An 18,834-nucleotide genomic window follows, 5' to 3' on the forward strand; every position below is an offset into this window, starting at 1 on the left:
CCTTCATTCTCAAAGCAAAATCTACAAGCTGGCCAAGGCTGTGCTCTCAGGACACTGGAGCTCAAATTTCCAACCTGCATGTGTTTTGTTTTGTTTGGGGGATTTTTGTTGTTGTCGTTGTTTAAGGAAAAAACTAGAATTCAATTGAGGATATCCCATAGAGTGGGTTCACGGATTTACAGAAATAACAGTTATTGCTAAAATCCCATCTGCTTCTTAGCCTCTAGGCTGTGCAGAAGCTGCCTTTCCCGCTGTGGCACCCAGACCTCGCATTAGCTCCTGTCCCTACGATACAGCAGCGGAATAACTTTCAACAGTTTCAGCCTCCCCTGTGTGCTGTGGCTCGTCTGCACAGTAGACGTTGAGCACTGAGTTTACAACACAGACTGCCTGGCGCACAGCAGGTACTCAGGAAATCTTAGCCTTCTTCCCTTCCTATTGCTATTTCTATGTCTCACAAGTATTCTTGTAAGCCATCGTCCTAATCTTTCTCAAAGTCTAGTACCTGGAATGTACACACAACTGCAAAGACAGCTTTTCCGGTTCCCCACATCCTAAGCTCAGCATTTAGTCCTTGCTGTAGCTGTCAACCAGCTGTCATCTCTGCAAACACAGAGTATCTGGTATAAATAAAAAGTTATATATTGACTTGAAAATATAGCCAAGATATATATGTGTACCAAAAAAAGGGACAAAACTTCCCAAATTCGATGAAAGACTTCAAACAACAAATCTAAGAATATGGAAAAATCCAACTAGTACCAATTAAAAACAAACAAACAAAAAATCCACCAAAACACATCACGATGAAAATTTGAAAACAACATAGAAGGAAAAAACTCTTTATAGTAAGAAATAAATGATACCTTATGTAAGGGGGGGGGGATGAGCACAGCACAATTGATGTGAAAACAGGTTTCTTTTTTGAAACTATAGCACTCAGAAGAAGAAAGCTGTCAAATGTCAAAGGGCAACCTGGCCAAAGTCCCTGACAAAATTTAGGAGAAAGGATGACACTCTCAAATTAGGGAAAAAAGATAGAACTTCTGCTCCAAGGCTGACTATTCAAGAAGACTAACGTCATTCTAAAAAAAGACAAAATGACAACAGAAGAAAGCTGGACCCTGTGGAAGGTAAAGAAGGAGAAAATTGGACCATTCTTATATCATGATATTCTTCAACCACACTTTTGATGAAAATGAGACATGCACATCATTTCATGTGGTACACAATGAAACAAAGAAAACACGATAATTCATCATAATTCGGGCGAGTGGAGGTATCTGAATGGAAGTGAGTTCTCCATTTAGGGAGACACCTGAAATACTCAAAAAGTACTGCGAATAAACCAAAGCAGAACTCAAAAGCTACTCAAGTAGACCATAGTAAATCAAGTAAAAAGGAAGTAGAGTAGTACAGTTTTTTTAAAAAAGGATATAAGAAACAAAATGGCTTGCAAATCATCAAAATGCACCAACTAAAAGGTCGTGATTTAGGCATGGCGGTACACAACTATAATCTCAGCAACTCTGGAGGCTGAGAAAGGAGGATTGTGAGTTCAAGGCTAGCTTGAGCTCCGAAGTGAAAGTCTGGAGAGGAGAGGCAGAATGAGGGAGACAGAGACAGAGACAGGAAGCATTTTTGGAAAACTATGCTTAAAAAACATCAAAAATATGAATCAGTAGTAGAGCATTCATCTAGCAAATACAAGGCCTTGGGTCTGATACTAGTTCTGAAAGGATAAAGGAAGAGCAACTACGTGCTGTGTAGAAAATGCACTTCAGACAGAACCACACAGATAAATTGAGAGTAAAGGAATAAATAAAGATGAGGCATGCCTGTGTTAATTTTAAATCAGAGTAGCTACATTACTATCAGATAAAGCAGACTACAGAGCAGAGAATGTACTGTAGTGGCAACATACAATGATGGAAGGACTCAGAAAAAATACATAGCAGTCCTAAGTTTATATGCTCTAAACAAAAAGGCTTCAACATAAATAAAATAAGAGCCAGGAACCATGACACACCTGGAAGCATTGCACACGGGAGATGGAAGCCAGATCAGTTCAAAGTCACTTCAACTGCACAGAAAGTTCAAGGTCAACTTGGGCTACATGAGACCCAAAGTCTAAAAAATAAATAAAGTACAATAAAACTCATAAATCTGAAAGGAAAAAATAAATTATGGTTGTGGACTTCACTGCCTCTTTTTCACTGATTAATAGAACTGCTGGACAAAACCCAGTCAAGGATATTGAAGAGATCTGCCAAACCATTAGTCATGTTGATATCTATAGAATACTTACATTGAAACAGCCAACTGCAAACTCATTGCAAGAGTCAACGGAACATTAACCAAGATAGACCATGTCCTTGATTATAAAGCAAAATTGGTAAGTAGGAGAGAATTATACTCATTCAGAGTATAATACTATTATAATGGGATTAGCCTAGAAATCAATAACAAGAAGATGGGAAAATCTTCAAGTGCATGTAAATAATTGACAGTTTAAAGAAAAGCTCTCAACTGAAATCTGTAAAATGAGTAAAACTGGATGAAATTGAAAATATAACGTCTCAAACTTTGGGTAAGGCATCTAGCTGAGAGGGAAAGTCATCACATTGGAACGTTTGTATTAGAAGAGGACTATGGGCCCAGTGTGGTGACACAGGTCTTTAATCTCAGCACTTGGGAGGCAGAGGCAGGCAGATCTTTGTGGGCTCAAGGTAAACCTGGTCTACATATGGAGTTCCAGACTAACCAGGGCTGCATAGACAGACCCTGTCTCAAACAAAGAACAAGAAGATGTGACTAAGATAAAGATTTTAAATTTCTATCTCAAAACAAACAAGCAAACAACAAGACCGAGAAAGAGTCCAGGGGTGGAAGCAGGTCCTTTAATCCTGTCACTCAGGAGGCAGAGACAGATGGAGCTCCATGATTTCAAGGCTAGTCTAGTCTCCCTAGCAAGTTCCAGGCCAGGTCAATCAGAGCAACATGATGAAGCTCCATTTAATGAAAAAAAAAAAATAGAAGGAGGGTTGAAGAGATGACTCAGCAGTTAAGAGAACTGGCAGCTCTTGCAGATGACCTGCATTTGATTCCCAGCACCTGCATGGCTCACAGCTGTCTGAAACTCCAGCTCAGAGGATCCAACATTCCCTGCTAGCTTCCTTGTGCATCAACAACACACATTGTACACAGACACACATGCAGGCAAAACATTCATACACATAAAATACAATAATAGTAAAAACTAGAAAAAGAAAAATAAAGCTAAAGCAAACAGAGGGAAGGAATTGATAAGAGACTGAAACAGAAATAAGTGAAAAACAATAAGAAAATGAAAGAATAATTAACATTAAAAAATAACCTCTTCCTATGAGGAAACAATGTCCTCTAGCAACACTGACAAAGATAAAGAAAGAAGACAAAAATTGCTAGCATCAGAGTCAAACAAAACAACTGCAACAGATCCTAAGGCAAAGGAGTGCTGCTATGAATACATAATTTTATGCTACTAACCTCAACAGTGGAGAAGCAATGAAGAAATTAACTCTTTAAAGTCAGGAGCTAGAAGAACTTAGCCCAAATACAACAGATCTCTTACACAGTCCATAAAAATAAAAGGAACTGACCTTGTAATCTTACAATACCTGGAAAGTAATTTCCTTGGAGACTATTTTTTAAATTTTTAAAATAATTTTAATTAAAATATACTTACATCAGTTTCCCCTTCCCTTTCCTTCTTCCAACTCTTCCCACATAACCCCACCTTGCTCTCTCTCTCTCAAATTCATAGTCTCTATTTCTTTAATTGTTGTTGCATATATATGTGTGTGTGTGTGTGTGTGTGTGTGTGTGTGTGTGTGTGTGTGTGTGTATCCCTAAATGTACAAATACAACCTGCTCTGTTCATATAATGTTTCTTGTGTGTATATGTTTTCAGGACTGACCATTTAGTGTTAGTTAACCATGGGAGTGCTCTTCCCTGGGGAAGACTATTTCTCCCATGCTCAGTATTCCTTAGTTGCCTGTAGTCCATCATTGAGGGTTAGGATCCCCATGAGATTCCCCACTCTTACCTTCAACATAGTGTATGGCTGCCATAATCAAGAGAGCCCAGTGCTGGTGGAGGGAGAGTGCTGGATGGGAAAATCAGTAAACAAAACCTGCCTATGCAGGTATGCTCAGAGAATGCTTTACAAGAGCAAACTAGTTTACAAAAGGGCAGACACTCTCATTTTGAAAAAAAATACTCTTAGGAAGTTGGGCCTCTGTGAAGGAAATCAAATGAACCTCAAAGTGAACACTATTCCTTATCAAAAACAACAACAGTCAAAAATCTCAAAATACATCATGGGCTAAGTGTAAAATATGAAATGATACAGAAAAAAGAGAAAATATTTAGAATTTAACTATCTAAAAAGAGTTCCTAGATTTGATATCACACACAGGATGGGCAAATGTATAAAGGACATCAAAAATCTTACCACTTTTACCTTAACAAAGTACAGATTTGGAGAAAATATTTTCAAATCCTGATTCCAAAATGAAAACAGACAAAAGTCATAGGGATTTTCACTAAAAAAAAGACTTACAAGGATCCGACAGGCACATAAACATTACTATCAACTAGTTAAAAAAAAAAAAAGGAAGTTAAAATCTCTGTGGTATTTCACTGACATGCCGATCAGATAGGGTGAAATACAGAGCACTTTACCACGTGATGCTAAAAAGGTTGTAGGAGGTTGTAGGGAAACTGAGTCACTCACTCATTGCTAGTGGGAGCATGAATGACATTGAACTCAGGGAAAGTATTTGAACTTTCTTTTAGAATTGCAGTAGACTTACCGTATAATCTCATGTTGCATTTGGGGTCATTTATTCAGAAAAATAAGAACTTATTTTCATGCACAAATTTGTTCAAAATTTATTTAGCAGTATCTAAGGTTGGTAACTGCCTAAATGCCCTTCATGAATGATTTATGCATCAAACTATGATGCCTTAATTCCAAGAACACTAATCAGCAATAGAAAGGAGCACACTGTTAATGGGTACAATAAATTGGATGAACTTACAGGAAATTATGCAGAGTGAAGATGAGATGGCCAAAGAGAACTCACTGCGTATCCCCATTCATGTACTAATGAGATAATATAATTACAGACATGGACAACCAACTAAGTCTGCCAGGATCAGAGACAGGTGGGTTCGGAGAGAAGTAAGGGTGACTATAATGTGCGCCCAGGACAGAGAGCTGGTGGTGTTATAACAGCTGTGGACACTTACGATAACAGTACACATACACACACACATACATACATGTTGTGGAATATGTGTTTACACTATGTGAAGATGTGTTACTGTGCTTGATTTAATAAAGAGCTGAATGGCCAGTAGTTAGGCAGGAGAGAATAAGTGGGACTTCTGGGCAGAAAGAGGAACTCAGGATTAATCTAGTTGCTCCCTGAGTGCCAGTAAGACACTGAAGAAGTCGGACACATGACACAGAGGAGTGGTAACTGAGCCATGTGGCAGAATGTAGATTAATAAAAACAGGTTAATTTAAGTTATAAGAGCTAGTTGGGGAAAAGCTTAAGCTAAGGCCAAACTTTCATAATTAATAGTAAGTCTCCCTGTCAGGATTTGTAAGCAGGCAGCCCAAAGGAAAGTCTGACTATTCACACACACACACACACACACACACACACACACACACACACACACACGCATACACTCACAGAGTTCAGATAAACTATGAATTATATCAGCATCTAGTTTCTGATTTGAGATCTTTTTTTTTTTTTTTTTTTTTTTTGGTTTTGCGAGACAGGGTTTCTCTGTATTGTTTTCCAGGCTGTCGGTCCAGCCTGGCCTCGAACTCACAGAGATCTGCCTGCCTCTGCCTCTTGAATGCTGGGATTAAAGGCGTGCGCCACCACCGCCGGGCGAGATCTTTTTTTTAAAGACAGAGCGTTTCCTGTTTGTTTTGTTTTGTTTAATTGAGACAGGGTCTCATGTAACCTAGGATGGCCTCCAGCTCCCTATGTGGCAGAAGCTGGCCTTAAACTCCTGATCCTCCAGCTTCTACTTCAGGGCTAAGATGGTTTTGATACTGTGCTATCATCAGGCAAGATGCTTTTTGGACAGGCAGATGAAGAGGCACCAGAATTCCTTATATGTTTCTTTGCAGCTTCCTGGCGCTCTATGTCACCATCGCATCAGAAGTTAAATATAAGAGTGAGTACTCTCTGAGATATTTACTTCTATAAAGCTAAGTATTCTTTTGCACTTGCATTCGTTTTTTTTTTTCTCCAGATTTCTCCAGAAAAGAACAGACTGTGTCTAGGATAAAAATAGGAAGTAAAGGATGCCATCTTGAAGTTATTTGGCCACTAAATGACCCTCCACACTTATCATACAATGGAAAATAACTTGAGTCATGAACAATAATAATTTTTAAAAATGTAAACCTACGAGAATCTTCAAGGTATTTTTGGTCCTCTTCCATGGCAGTTTAAGCAGAGCAAACTGGTATGGAGGTGGCACAATTGGCATTTAAAGAAACAGGGAGGAAAAGGAAGAGAATGTCGCACTCAGACAGGACACAAGAGCTGCTCAGAAAGGACTGCTCCTGTAGTAGAATGCCCTGGAATCCCCACACTCAAGACAGAGCAAGAAAACCTCAAGGTCAAGACCAGCCTGGTCTACACTCAACAGACCTTATATCAAAGCAAACAAAACAACAAAGCAAAACAAAACTCACAAAAACAGCCCACTGAGATCACCCTGATCTTAAATCTACTTGACAAAGAATACCAGGCCTCATTCTCCCATTGGAAGCAGGTAGAGAGGCGAAGAAAAGAACAGAAAATGTGGGCTGGAAAGGAGAAGCAACTCCCCAGGAGTTAGACTCAGAAGAGCCAAGGGGCTGACAAATCAGGAGTAACGATGGTGCCCTCGCTCAGGTACAGGTCCCAGGACACTGGCTCTATTACCCAGGCAGTAGGGTCCTTCCAGTCACCGTCAGAAATAAACACAAATGACTCTAGAAACCCGGATCCCGTTACCAGTTGTTTGTGCGGAGACACAGTCCTGGTTTCTTTGTGTTCAATGTCTTAAACAAATTGTCCTTCTGGCCAATTTGCTTTTTCCACAAAGAGAGGCTCCGTTCTGTCTCAAGTTGTTTTTTGTTTTGTTTTTTCCAAGAGCTTATTTCTGCATCTTAAAATTCATTTTAGAGACTCTACTTAGCTAAGATGAGAATAAAATCATTTAATGACTAAACTTTTGAGTCTAAGCAGATGAAATTATTTATGTAGATCATTAGAAATCCATGAGTGGCTGCTCCGGCTTCCTGTCTAGGGGAGGCTCAGCATTAAACAAGCTCTTGAGTTGTTTCTGAAACTAAAGTGACAAACACCTAGTTCCGATCTTCTAGACTTTATATTTCCAGAGCAACCGTTACATTTGGGGGTGGTTGTTTTGTATGAAATTTTAAAAATCTTCATTTGGAAGTTTTGAATATGAGGATATTTGGGAAATGTCGGGGGAGGGGGGACCTCTGCCAAGGGTTCTGCAAATAGTTGCATAACCCTCTTTTTATCTGAGCTGTTGACCCAGCCATTCATTCTATGTTTGCTGGGGTGAGCTCAGCAAGGCTGGTTGCCAAGGCAACCATAATCCGTGAACAGAGCTGGCTCCATTGGTGGTCAGTTACAACACGCTTTGTCCCATCCGTGTCCTGTAACTGAATGAACAGCGACAGAAAGCAAGCACCTTCGGTAAACATGACCTAATGAGAGCTGTGGCCTCCAGCTGCCTGGGAGGCACCGGAAGAGTACTGCCAGGAGTCAGGACTGTCTCCTGGACAGAGCTGTCACCCCACAAAGGAGCCTAGAAATAAATGTTCTCTTGGTTGATGCATTTAACGACATAAAACCGTCCTATTCTCCTCGGGGGCCAACGAATTGTCTTTCAATTTACTGTTCTTTTCCATGTATTGTGTAATTAGGAAGGCAGTGGATGAAATGGGTAGCCCTGCAGGCGGTGACTCCACCTGGGTCAGGGCATGGCTGTGCTATTATGTGCCCTTCCTCAGAGTCAGCAAGTCACCCTTCTTTAGGATCAGTCTTTGTAAGAATTCAGGCATTGTGCTGGCCTGCCCCTGTCACCTGGCAGAATGCACTCAGGCAGTACCCTGGTCAGCCCAGGTTCCATGATTGTATAGTCTGCATGCAGGGGCAAAGGACCCCTTTAATACAAGACCCCTGCCCACTTACGCTCTATTTTCCAGATCTCTTTCCTGCTGTTCACCTGGGGCAGACAGGACTTTTCCTGTCTCCTTCTTCTCTTCTTCTCCTCTCTCTGTGTGTCTCTTTACCTCTTTTCTCTTTCCTACCCCGTTCCCTCCCTTAAGCTCTGTCTGCCTAGCATGTTTGCCTCCCCCCAACCCCCCCACCCCCCCACCCGTCGTCCTCGTCATCCACCCCCACCCCGCCCACCCCCACCCGTCCTCCCTGTTCGCCTCGCCTGCCATGGAATCCGCCAAGATCTCCCAGGTAAGGTCTCCCGACCTTTATCATAACAGTCTTCACTCCACTTTGCAAGCAACAGCAGGGGACATTGTAGCATGGGGACTCCAGTATCCCAGACCCAAGTATTTCTACAGAGTCAGAACTCGCTAGTGATTGCAATTTAAGCCAAATTGTCACTATTGTACCTGGTGGAAGAGGGCCAAAGAAATACCTTGAAGATTGTCTTAGTATTTATATTTTAAAATGTTGTTATTGTTCAGGGCCCAGATAAATTTCAATCTTCCCTCCATTAACTTTATTAGCCTGACCTGAAGCCAGGAATTCACTGCCCTGGAAGAAGTGTGCTGGGGGCGTTCAAGCAAGCACGTGGTCATCCTGCTTTCTGTGCAGAGCATGAGGCTTGGCACTGATCTTTTGTTAGCAAATCAAGTAGATATGACTCCCTCGGGCAGCACATCAGGGCCCAGAACAGAGTCTGTAAGAGTGGAAGGGAAGACATTCGTACACCTGTTGAGCTCCTGGATTAAGAAGGGGAAAGTAGCATTTATCTGTGATTTATTAAGTGGCTGTGCTTTCTGCATATTGTATTCATGTAACCCTTGAAATAGCAGCCCTCTCCACGTCCTGGTTAAGACCTTTCTGTGGCTACTTCTCAGACCACCAGATAGTCCAGCAAGTGGTTTAGGACAGACAGCTAGTAAATGACAGAGCTGGAACCAGAACCTGGAAAAACAGTAGCAGAACTGCTTTGTAGCCATGGTAATACAGCATGGTCCCAGAAATCCAACCCTTTGAGACTCCAGTAAAAACTCTCTTCATCAGTATTATGTTTGTCATGGGTGGATCATAATTTAGCACAGTCCTGCTTCATAAACATTCATAGAGTTAGAACTGATTCTTCACCCCAGAAACAGAGGGAAAACCAATCTTCTCAAAGGACTGGGGTCTCAGATCACAATCTCAATGTGTATTCTTAGCTAAAATACATGTGGGTAGAGGGAGTTGGAGAATGGGACATCCTTGGGTTGCTGGAACTTATTTGTTTATGCTTTAACTAATTTCATATTTGGATACCATAGAGAAATGCCCTGGCTTCTAGATAATGTGCAGTCAGAATAAAAGAGTGACCATAAAGTGCTTCCATGAGCCCTGGCTCCACAGCCCTGGCTCTAACCTAACAAAAATTAGCCAAATCTGTCTCTGTGTCCACCAGTCTGACTCCCTGAGACCGTGTTAAGAGGCCAGTTTCATTATTCCTCAATCACTGTCTAAGTTTTATGTTATTATCTATGATAAGTGTATGGTTGGCTAATATTGGGACATCATTCAAGGCAAGTCACAATGCCATTGGGCGAGTGCACCCTCATCCACATGGATACTTTGGAAAGATGAGCAGGGCATACAAAAGTTGCAGCCTGTGTATCCACACCACAGAAATGGATACTGACAGTATGACTAGGAAACCTGTCACCAGCCTTACCCTGGCATCACAGGCAGCTTTCTCTCCTGTTAAAAGCGATGCCAGGCTATTGATTTACTCCAATTTTGACCTACCACAATAGAAAAGAATAAGTAAACAGCAGTCACTGGTGAAATGTTGCAAACCCATTGTTCGGCAGAAATTGCCACTGCAGTGGTTTGGGTGACAAGCATGAGTCTGCAGCCATGCCTGGAGTTGTACCACTCCGTGAGAGGCAAGACAGTCTTCATTCCCACACCAGGTCTACAGCATGCAACTATCTTCTTTGAATACTCTGTCTGGCCTAAGAGATTCTTCTAGAACACTGTTGTAGTTCATTAGAGCCCAGGCAAAGCCAGAAAGGACATCAAGCTCCTAATTTCTGATTATGATGCTGGGCCTCAACCCTGCTTAAGCCCATGCAGCACCTTAGCTGCAGTCTGAGACCCACACTCACCTTGCTGTGTAAATTTACATGTGATTTTAGTCAGCAATAGATGCACATAGCCTGACCCCTTGCTTGAGCTGACTTTACACAGCACCCAGGACGTTGCTTTCCACACATGGGTGTCTTGTAGGCGCTGATGATGCACTTCCCCGGGTACTGTCAACAGTGAGGTCCCCAGGCCTCCAGACTTCTCCTGACTTCAAAGTATGAGACAGCTTATTACTAACAATCTTGCCCGTGTACACCCTGTTGCCAGAATCTTCTTTCAACGGCCCTGGGAAGACTTCCTCGGATAGTTTTATAAATCAGAGGCATATAAGCAGAGCTCAGAATTGGTCCCCACCCACACCTCCACCCCCAGCCACTTTTGTCCATGCAAGGGGAGACCCATGATGCATTGGGAGCCACCCACACTTGGGCTGTACTCGTAGTGGTAGTTCTGATCCCGTCACATGCTAAGGAAGAACTCCCGGGGAGATGAATGTCATTACAAATCTTGCCCTCAACATGAAACACCAGCGATTGTTTAGTAAATTGGTCTTCAAAGAGCAAACACTGGCAAGCAAGTGTCATTAAAATGGAAGCAAAGGGAACTGCTGTAACCTTCCTCAGGGTGCTTTTCTCCATTAACTCCACACCAGTGCAACTGAAATGGCTGGTAGGAACTTCTGGCCAGCAGGCCCATCAATTACCTAAATCTCAGCTGTGGGAGGGGTAGCACAAACCATCCAATTTAAGTACTTCCAAACATTGTCATAAGAACAACAACAACAAAAAATCCTTAACCCTAACCCCACTGTCTCAACTCTAGTTCAGGACAAATTGCATTATACATGAGCAACATTAAAACATAAAAGACATACCCTCCAGTGAGAACCTTGCACAACTTTCCCCCAGTAAGCAGAATTAATCACAGGGAACAATTACCAGCCCTAGCTTGAATATTTATGACATAACAGAAAGCCCATTTAAAGACTCAATGGCTCGTGATTTTAAAATGAGCTGTAGGGGAAAGGCGAGGCATTCCACATTCACAGCGGAGGGGGAAGCACAGTCCTTCCGCTGCTCTGCATTCAATGCCTCTCTCCTCTTTCTAGAACCGGGTAGTTTCATTTCTTCCCTCGCTCATGAGTACTGGGTAGCAGCTGAAAAGAAGGGACGCGCTGAAGGTACGGTGACCCTGCTCCAATCATATTGTTATGAAACCCAGGTGTCACCACCTTCCTCCAGCAGCTAAATGGTTGCCACAGGATCACTGAGTGCAGAGCCTTACCCCAAGTCTGCATGTGGCCCCAGGCATGCTGAACTGATCACCGACCCCTTGAAAGAAAGCTTTAAACAGAGGCGTGGAAGGCTTTCGCATTTCCTTCCATACAAATATGAACTCTGTGACTCAGGCAAATGAGTGATGGGTATTCATTCATTCATTGCTACATCTATTGGCCAAGCACACATTGAGCAGTGGATATGTATCCAGCACTGTTGAGATCCCAGCACCACAGTCAAGTGATCAAGTAAACAAAAATACCCAACTTGAGAACACAAATTCTAAAGGAAGAGAAATGCAGGTCTGCCTGGCCACTTCAGGCTGCACAGACAGAGCTTGAACAAAGGAAGTGGCAAGCAATTTTTAGATTATGACTCAAAGGGAGACATTTCTTCAAGTTACATACTGTTTTTATAAAGCTTAATAGAAATGGCACTCAGCCTGTTTAAGTTAACTAAAACAATCTTTGGGTTTAGGCTAAAAATAAAAGCATTCGATGTGGTATCACCAATCATTGTAGCCTCCAATCCCCCCTAGATTGGTGAAATGACAGAGTTAATTGCACTGAACTATGGAAAGGGATTTAGTACTTAAGTCATTGGATGAGTGGCAAATATTAGGACCACTGTCCATAAGACATCAATCTCCAGCACTCGGGAGGCAGAGGCAGGCAGATCTCTGTGAGTTCGAGGTCAGGCTGGACTGACAGCCTCCAAAACAATACAGAGAAACCCTGTCTCGTAAAAACCAAAAAAAAAAAAAAAAAAAGAAAAAAGACATCAATCTCCAGAATATATCGTATGAGCTCTCCAGTCACGCAAAAGAAAATCACCTTCGTCAAAGTGTGCTACTGCACACCTCTAATCCCAGCACTCAGAAATCAGAAGGCAGAAAACATGGACTCCCCACCAGCCTGGAAGTTCAAGGCCAACTTGAATCACATGATAAAAACTTGTCTCAGAGGGTTACAGAGACAGAGACAGATGAAATTGTAATACTTATCTGATACGCCCACTTTTCCACTTTTCCGGAATGATACGCGATTTTGCGAATTCTATGTTCATCAAGAGGAGGAGTGCTCTCTCTCTACCTCCCTCCCCCCTCCCTTTCCCCTCCCTCCATTCCTCCATCTCCCACAAACATTATTTTGCTGATATCTACTACACTTCTACTAGCAATTTCAGAGTCCTCGCCGGCACTCAGAACACACTTGGTGAAATGCTAGCTTTGAAAACCATCTTTTAAACAGCAGATTGAGAGAAGTAGAAAATGTACCTTTGAATACAATGAGGGAGGAATACTGGATTTCAGTTATTCCTTTTCATACTTCCCCATCTTTTCAGATGTCCTAACGTCCATATATACTTTCATTAAGAAATACTACATATCAGGCTGGTGTGGTGAGTTTGTGGGTAGAGACGCTTGCCACACAATCCTGACAACCTGAGTTCAAGACCCAGAATTCATGGGGAAGGAGAACTGGTCCCTGAAAGTTATCTTCTATTATTTCATATATGTCATGACATGTATGTAGCTCATGCTCTCTCTCTCCCTCTTTCTCTCTTCCAGTAAATAAAATAAAAACAAACTTTAAAGAAAAGAATTAGCCATATATGTTCGATGCCAGGTATATGCCATGAATATAAGTCCATCTCTGCACCCTAGATGCTTATGGTGTCATCACAAAGACTGTGTTAAGTAATACAGATGGAACGTGTGCTTGAGATATAGGCCAAGCCTTCACACTCTTCCAGCCCACATGATGCTCTAACAACAAACACTTCCAAATTCTTGGCTTACGGTTAGAAAGGTTTATTTTTTACTCATGCTACAGGTTCACTGCGAGTTAATTGAGTAGGAGGCTGTGTGTGTGTGTGTGTGTGTGTGTGTGTGTGTGTGTGTGTGTGTGTGTCCCTACCAACCTACACAGGAATCCAGGTTGATAAACAATCCCCACGATGAGCATTTCTGGTTTGCATGCCAGAGAGAAAAGAATGTTGTGGAGGAGCTCAAAGAGAGAGCAGCTCCTCCAGCTCGAGGGAGAAACATGCCTTCTGTTCCAATTGCTCTCCGGGGCTGCTCCCAGGACCCCACCTACCCACAAGGGGGCTGGGAAGTGGCTTCTTGCCATGTTCCCAGACAAGTCAATAACTGGAGCTATCTCAAACACAGTGACAACTCTGATAGATACCAAAGCCAAAAGGTCTGGTCTTTGGCCTCCTGAGGCTTGCCTGCCGAGACAAAAATTGTTACATCAAGAAAAAAAAAACCCAAGCGCTCTGCTTTCTCTTTAGAAGACAACTTTAACAATGCCTTGGGGAAGTATAATTATTTAGTCATGTACATCATCATGTTGAAACTTCTGGTTTAATTGGAAAGTATGTCCTCTGCTTGCCCTCTACTTCTTTGTGGAGTGTCTCCAGACTTGCGAGGAGAAGAAAGGGGCGCATACGTTCTTACCCACCCGATAAATGTGAGATCGGCTTCTGACCCCGTCAACCCTGTGCACAAACAGTTGCCCTCAGTCCCTCACTGGTCACATTCTCAGAGGGAAGACTGTGGTTACCCATCCTCACTGCCAGCTGCACAGGCTCTGCAGATCCAAGAACAAAACTGGAGGGCTCAAGGAGATGCAAGGCCCTTCAGAAGCCCCAGAGGAGAGCTGGCATTTTCTCCAAGGCAATTAGCCAACAATTTTGGCACCTGTGAGTGACTTGGAGCCAGCAACCCAGTCAGAATGCTTTTCTAATAAACAGGAGTCTGGTTCAATTAGAAAATGCTCCCCAAGATGTCTCCCCCACGACAGCAGTCTCACATACAAATATGGCCCCTGGGCTAGGGTTTGGCAGCCTCTCATATGGATTAGCTGTTATCAGTTTAGCTAGATGAGTGTCATCCGACCATAGAGAGGGCTTATTTGGGTTCACAATTTTGAGGCTTCAGTGGATAGCCAGGTGGACTCATTGCTCTTAGGCCTCTGATGAGGATGTCCACAGCCAATGGTGGAAGTGTATGGCAGAGCCATGCCATTGCAGGGAGCAAAGAAGAGCAAGGAGGTGCCAGCAACCCGTAACCCCCTTCAAAGGCAAGCACCCAATGTCCCAAGATCCTCCCATAGGGCCCTACCTTCCACCACTTCCCAGTAGCACCACCCTGGGACCCTAGATGTTACCACATGGACCTTTGGTGGACATTTATGTAAATGACCTCAGATTTGAAACATTTTGACTTCTAAGTAACATTGGGAAAATGTTTTCACAAGGACTCCCCAAACACCCACAGTTGTAGCTGAAAGAGATGAATCATTTTCAGAAGGCTCAATGGAAAGGCGGCTCTTAGTATAACCTTCTTCACACTCTATGCTAAACCAACCTGACAACTGGAATTTTACCAGTGGTCTCTACTAACTTCTTTCCTTCACTTTGCTTTCACACTGTGGCGTGTCATTGAGCAGAAATGTCTTCTCCCAATTGCCAAATACGGCACCTTTATCTGGCTGCAGGACCAGGTGGGACAGAAACTTCCTTCTACAGGAACTATTGCTGACAAGAATGTGAGGTAGCTGGTCATCTGCATCCACCATCAGCAAGCAGAGAAATATGAATGCTGGTACTCAGCTGGCTTTCTGTCTTGTATTCTGTCCGAGACCCCAGTCTGATGGGGGAGGTCCTTCTGAATGCTGTGAATATATGTTTCTCTTATTGGTTGATGAATACAGCTGTTTTGGCCAATAGGCAGGCAGGATGTAGCCAGACAGGAAGCATAGGAGTGACTACCAGATGAGGATAATTCTGGAAAGAGGAACATAGAGAGTGAGTCGTGAGTGAGACACCATGTGGTTAGTGGGAAAATAGGATGTTCAGGCATTCTCCAGTAAGCCAAGACCATGTGGAGATACATAGATTGATAGATATGGGTTAATAATTAAGAGAAAGCTAGCCAATAAGAAGCCTGAGTAATTGGCCAAACAGCTTATAATTAACATAAGCCTCTGTGTGTTTATTTGAGACTAAACAGCTGCAGGACCAGACATGATAAAAAATTCCATCTACACCAGTCCACAGAGCAGTGTCACCCACAATCAAGGAAATTTCCCTTCTCAGTTAAACCTTTTTGGAAATTCCCTCACAGAGCCACCCATGGGGCTTGATAACTCTGAATCCAGTCAATGTGACAGTGAAGACTAACCCTCACACCACAAAACCTGGCAACACAGAGCTTTTAGGAGACAGGTAGGAAGATGGTGAGTTTCAGGAAAGCCTGGACTGCACAGCAAGATCCAGTTTTTAAAAAGTGGGGCTGGGGAGTTGGCTCAGCGGTTAAGAGCACTTTCTCTTGCAGAGAACTTGGTTTCAATTCTCAGCGTTCACAGGGCAACTTATTATTGTTACTCTGATTCTCGGGAATTCAGCACCCTCTTTTGGCCTCCATGGATGCTACTACATACTTGGTAGATGAGTTAGGAGAGATCCTAGTCAACCAGGTGGAGTCTATCCTTCCTGTAGCCTGTCTTTTGATACACTGTTGAAAGGCTTTGTTTAATAAAGCTAAAGGCATCTGATTAGGGTGGTCCTGGTCATTTTAACTCATTTGTGGCTCTTAAGAGGAATACATTTCCATGAACAGAATGGTTCCTTACCAAGTAATCTTGTCCTGGGGAAGGAGAGCTGCTTGAATATATGTCAGAGAGCAAGAAAATTGTAGGGGTAGATTTTACCTGGCTCACAGATGTCTTGGGTAACGCTGGACTGGGTTTTGTAGGCTTTCCTTTGTTTGCCAGAGAAATTTTTCAGCAAGGAAGACAGCAAGATAAAAGAGAAACCCTGGCCCTGTTTGGAGATAAAAACCCTCATACTGGGGCATACCAGATTCACCAGGGAATACAGCCTCACAGGAAATGTTCTTTTCTTTTGAAAATTCATTACTACAGAGCCATTGTGTGATGAGGCCAGTTGTGAGATTATTGAGAAGTAACTAAAAATAATAAATGGATTCTCCCTCAAAGGCATGCTAATGCTGGCTGATCTTCTTTGGCGTTGTAAGATGCCTGAGAGGCAGAAGTTGCACATCAGCATCTCTTCTCTCTTTCTGTTGTTTTCTTGAGACAAGGTCTTGCTCTAGAGCCCAGGCTGGCCTTGAACTTGGGATGTCTTCCCAATTTACTCTTTTGAGTGCTGAGACTTAAGGGTGTGTCACCACAGCAGCCTTTCTCCCTAGAGAACTCTTTGAACATATTTGATATTTATAAACATGGGAAACATTTTATATCTGGGATTCAAAAAAAATCTATTTTTGTGTTCTGTGCTCGGTTTGCCACATCAGTCCTGTGCTTTGATAAATAGTGGAGTTACCTTGTTAAGTAGCATGGAACAGATCTGGCCACTGTCTGGGTTCCACTGTGGCAGAAAGATGTTTGTTCCCAAGGCCTGATCTTATTTTCATGACTGAACTGTGCGAGAGCTTAAAGCTCTAAATCAATAATTTTCAAAATCATTGAATCCCAAAAGGAAGACAGTGATGAGAAAGAGCCCAGGCAGGGCAGAGGACAGCAGATGAAACTGGGATTGTTTTAAAATGGACTAGACACACTCAGATCTTCTCAGACCTACCTGGATGCCAAATTGTTCCTGTCAGAGACACAAGGTATACTTTTATTGCTTAAAGCAGAATAATGGGACAATATCCACATAATAGTTACATAGTCCCAAAGCAGATAAATCCTCAAATAATTGTCTACAATAACAGAGTATGAAAAGTAGCCTAGAAAGACATGGGAGGTCTTCTCTAGGATGAGGTGTATCTCAGTAATAGAGCACTTGCCCAGCATGCCCAGGGGCTCTGAGTTCCCTCTGGAGCAGTGAAAGGACACCCCCACCCCCTCTGGAAACAAGGAAGTCAAACATAGGCACCGAGTTTTTCAAATATAATAAAATTCCTATGGTAGAATATGCGAAGAAAGGATATTCCCGAGTTGCAATAAAAATGAAGGATTGTGACTAGGCACGTAGCTTAACGGTAAAGCGCTTGCAAAGTATGTAGAAGGCCTTGAGTTCAATCTCTAGGACCACAAATGGGCAAATAATTAATGAAGCAGAGAGACAATTCTCCCAAGAAAGGGTCCTGGGGTTTCAAGAATCTCTTTGGGCATTTCCATCCTGTTGTGTGTCTCCTATTTAATGTGAGCATTGCAGCAGAGCCCATGAAAATGCATGAAGTGAACTTTGGTTCAAAGTTTAGATCTTAATATAGCAAACAAGAGGAATGGCATCTCCTTCAACAGGCAGGGAGTTATCAAACTCAATCCTCAGGTGGGTAATCAAATTTCCCCACCAAAGAAAAAGGCTAGTGGTGTTTTTCCATACTGTTTGAGGGTACTGAGAAGTTGGCAGAGAGTTTCATGTCAAATACTTGGGACCCCAATCATATTGCAAATGACTTAGTTTTTAAAATGACATTCTGAGATGAGTCCTTCATACAGAAGATATCATTTTCCATTGTGCAAAATTAGCTCTGAATGACACGTGTTGGAGATTTTATGTTCAAAGAAGTCTCCTCCACACTGAAAATTTTGGGATCAGTAATTGTCTCTCTGATACAAAGTCATGAGTTTTTCTAAAATTTTACACTTAAATACTGGCTTTCTTTTGGATGGTGTTTAAGGCACATCTATATTATTGAGATGAGGCATTAGTAACAGTGCTTCTGAGGTGTTTGGGAATGTGCTAGAAGCCACAGAACTCCACCTCCTGCCTTCCCTTTATGTAAGGGGGTCTGCGCATGTCTGTCTGTAGTGGAAGCATTAAGTCATTATTTTAGGGGTGAAATTTCAATCTCTCAACTCAAAGAAAAATTTGCATACAAGAGGACTGGTGAGAACCTTAGTGGTTAAGAGCACTGACTGCTCTTCCAGAGGACCTGGCTTTGATTCCCAGCATCCACATGGTAGTTCACAACCATTTATAATCTCAGTTCCAGGGAATCTGACATTCTTTTCTGGCATTTTTGGGAACTGCACGCTTGTGTTACTCAGACAACATGAAGACAAAACGTAAAGATGATTTCCATGCAAGATTCTGCTATTAGATTAAATGTATTTAAATATTCAGATCTATTAAG

Source organism: Mesocricetus auratus, unplaced genomic scaffold (genome assembly GCF_017639785.1).
Source record: "Mesocricetus auratus isolate SY011 unplaced genomic scaffold, BCM_Maur_2.0 Super-Scaffold_100013, whole genome shotgun sequence".
In the NCBI taxonomy this organism is placed as follows: domain Eukaryota; kingdom Metazoa; phylum Chordata; class Mammalia; order Rodentia; family Cricetidae; genus Mesocricetus; species Mesocricetus auratus.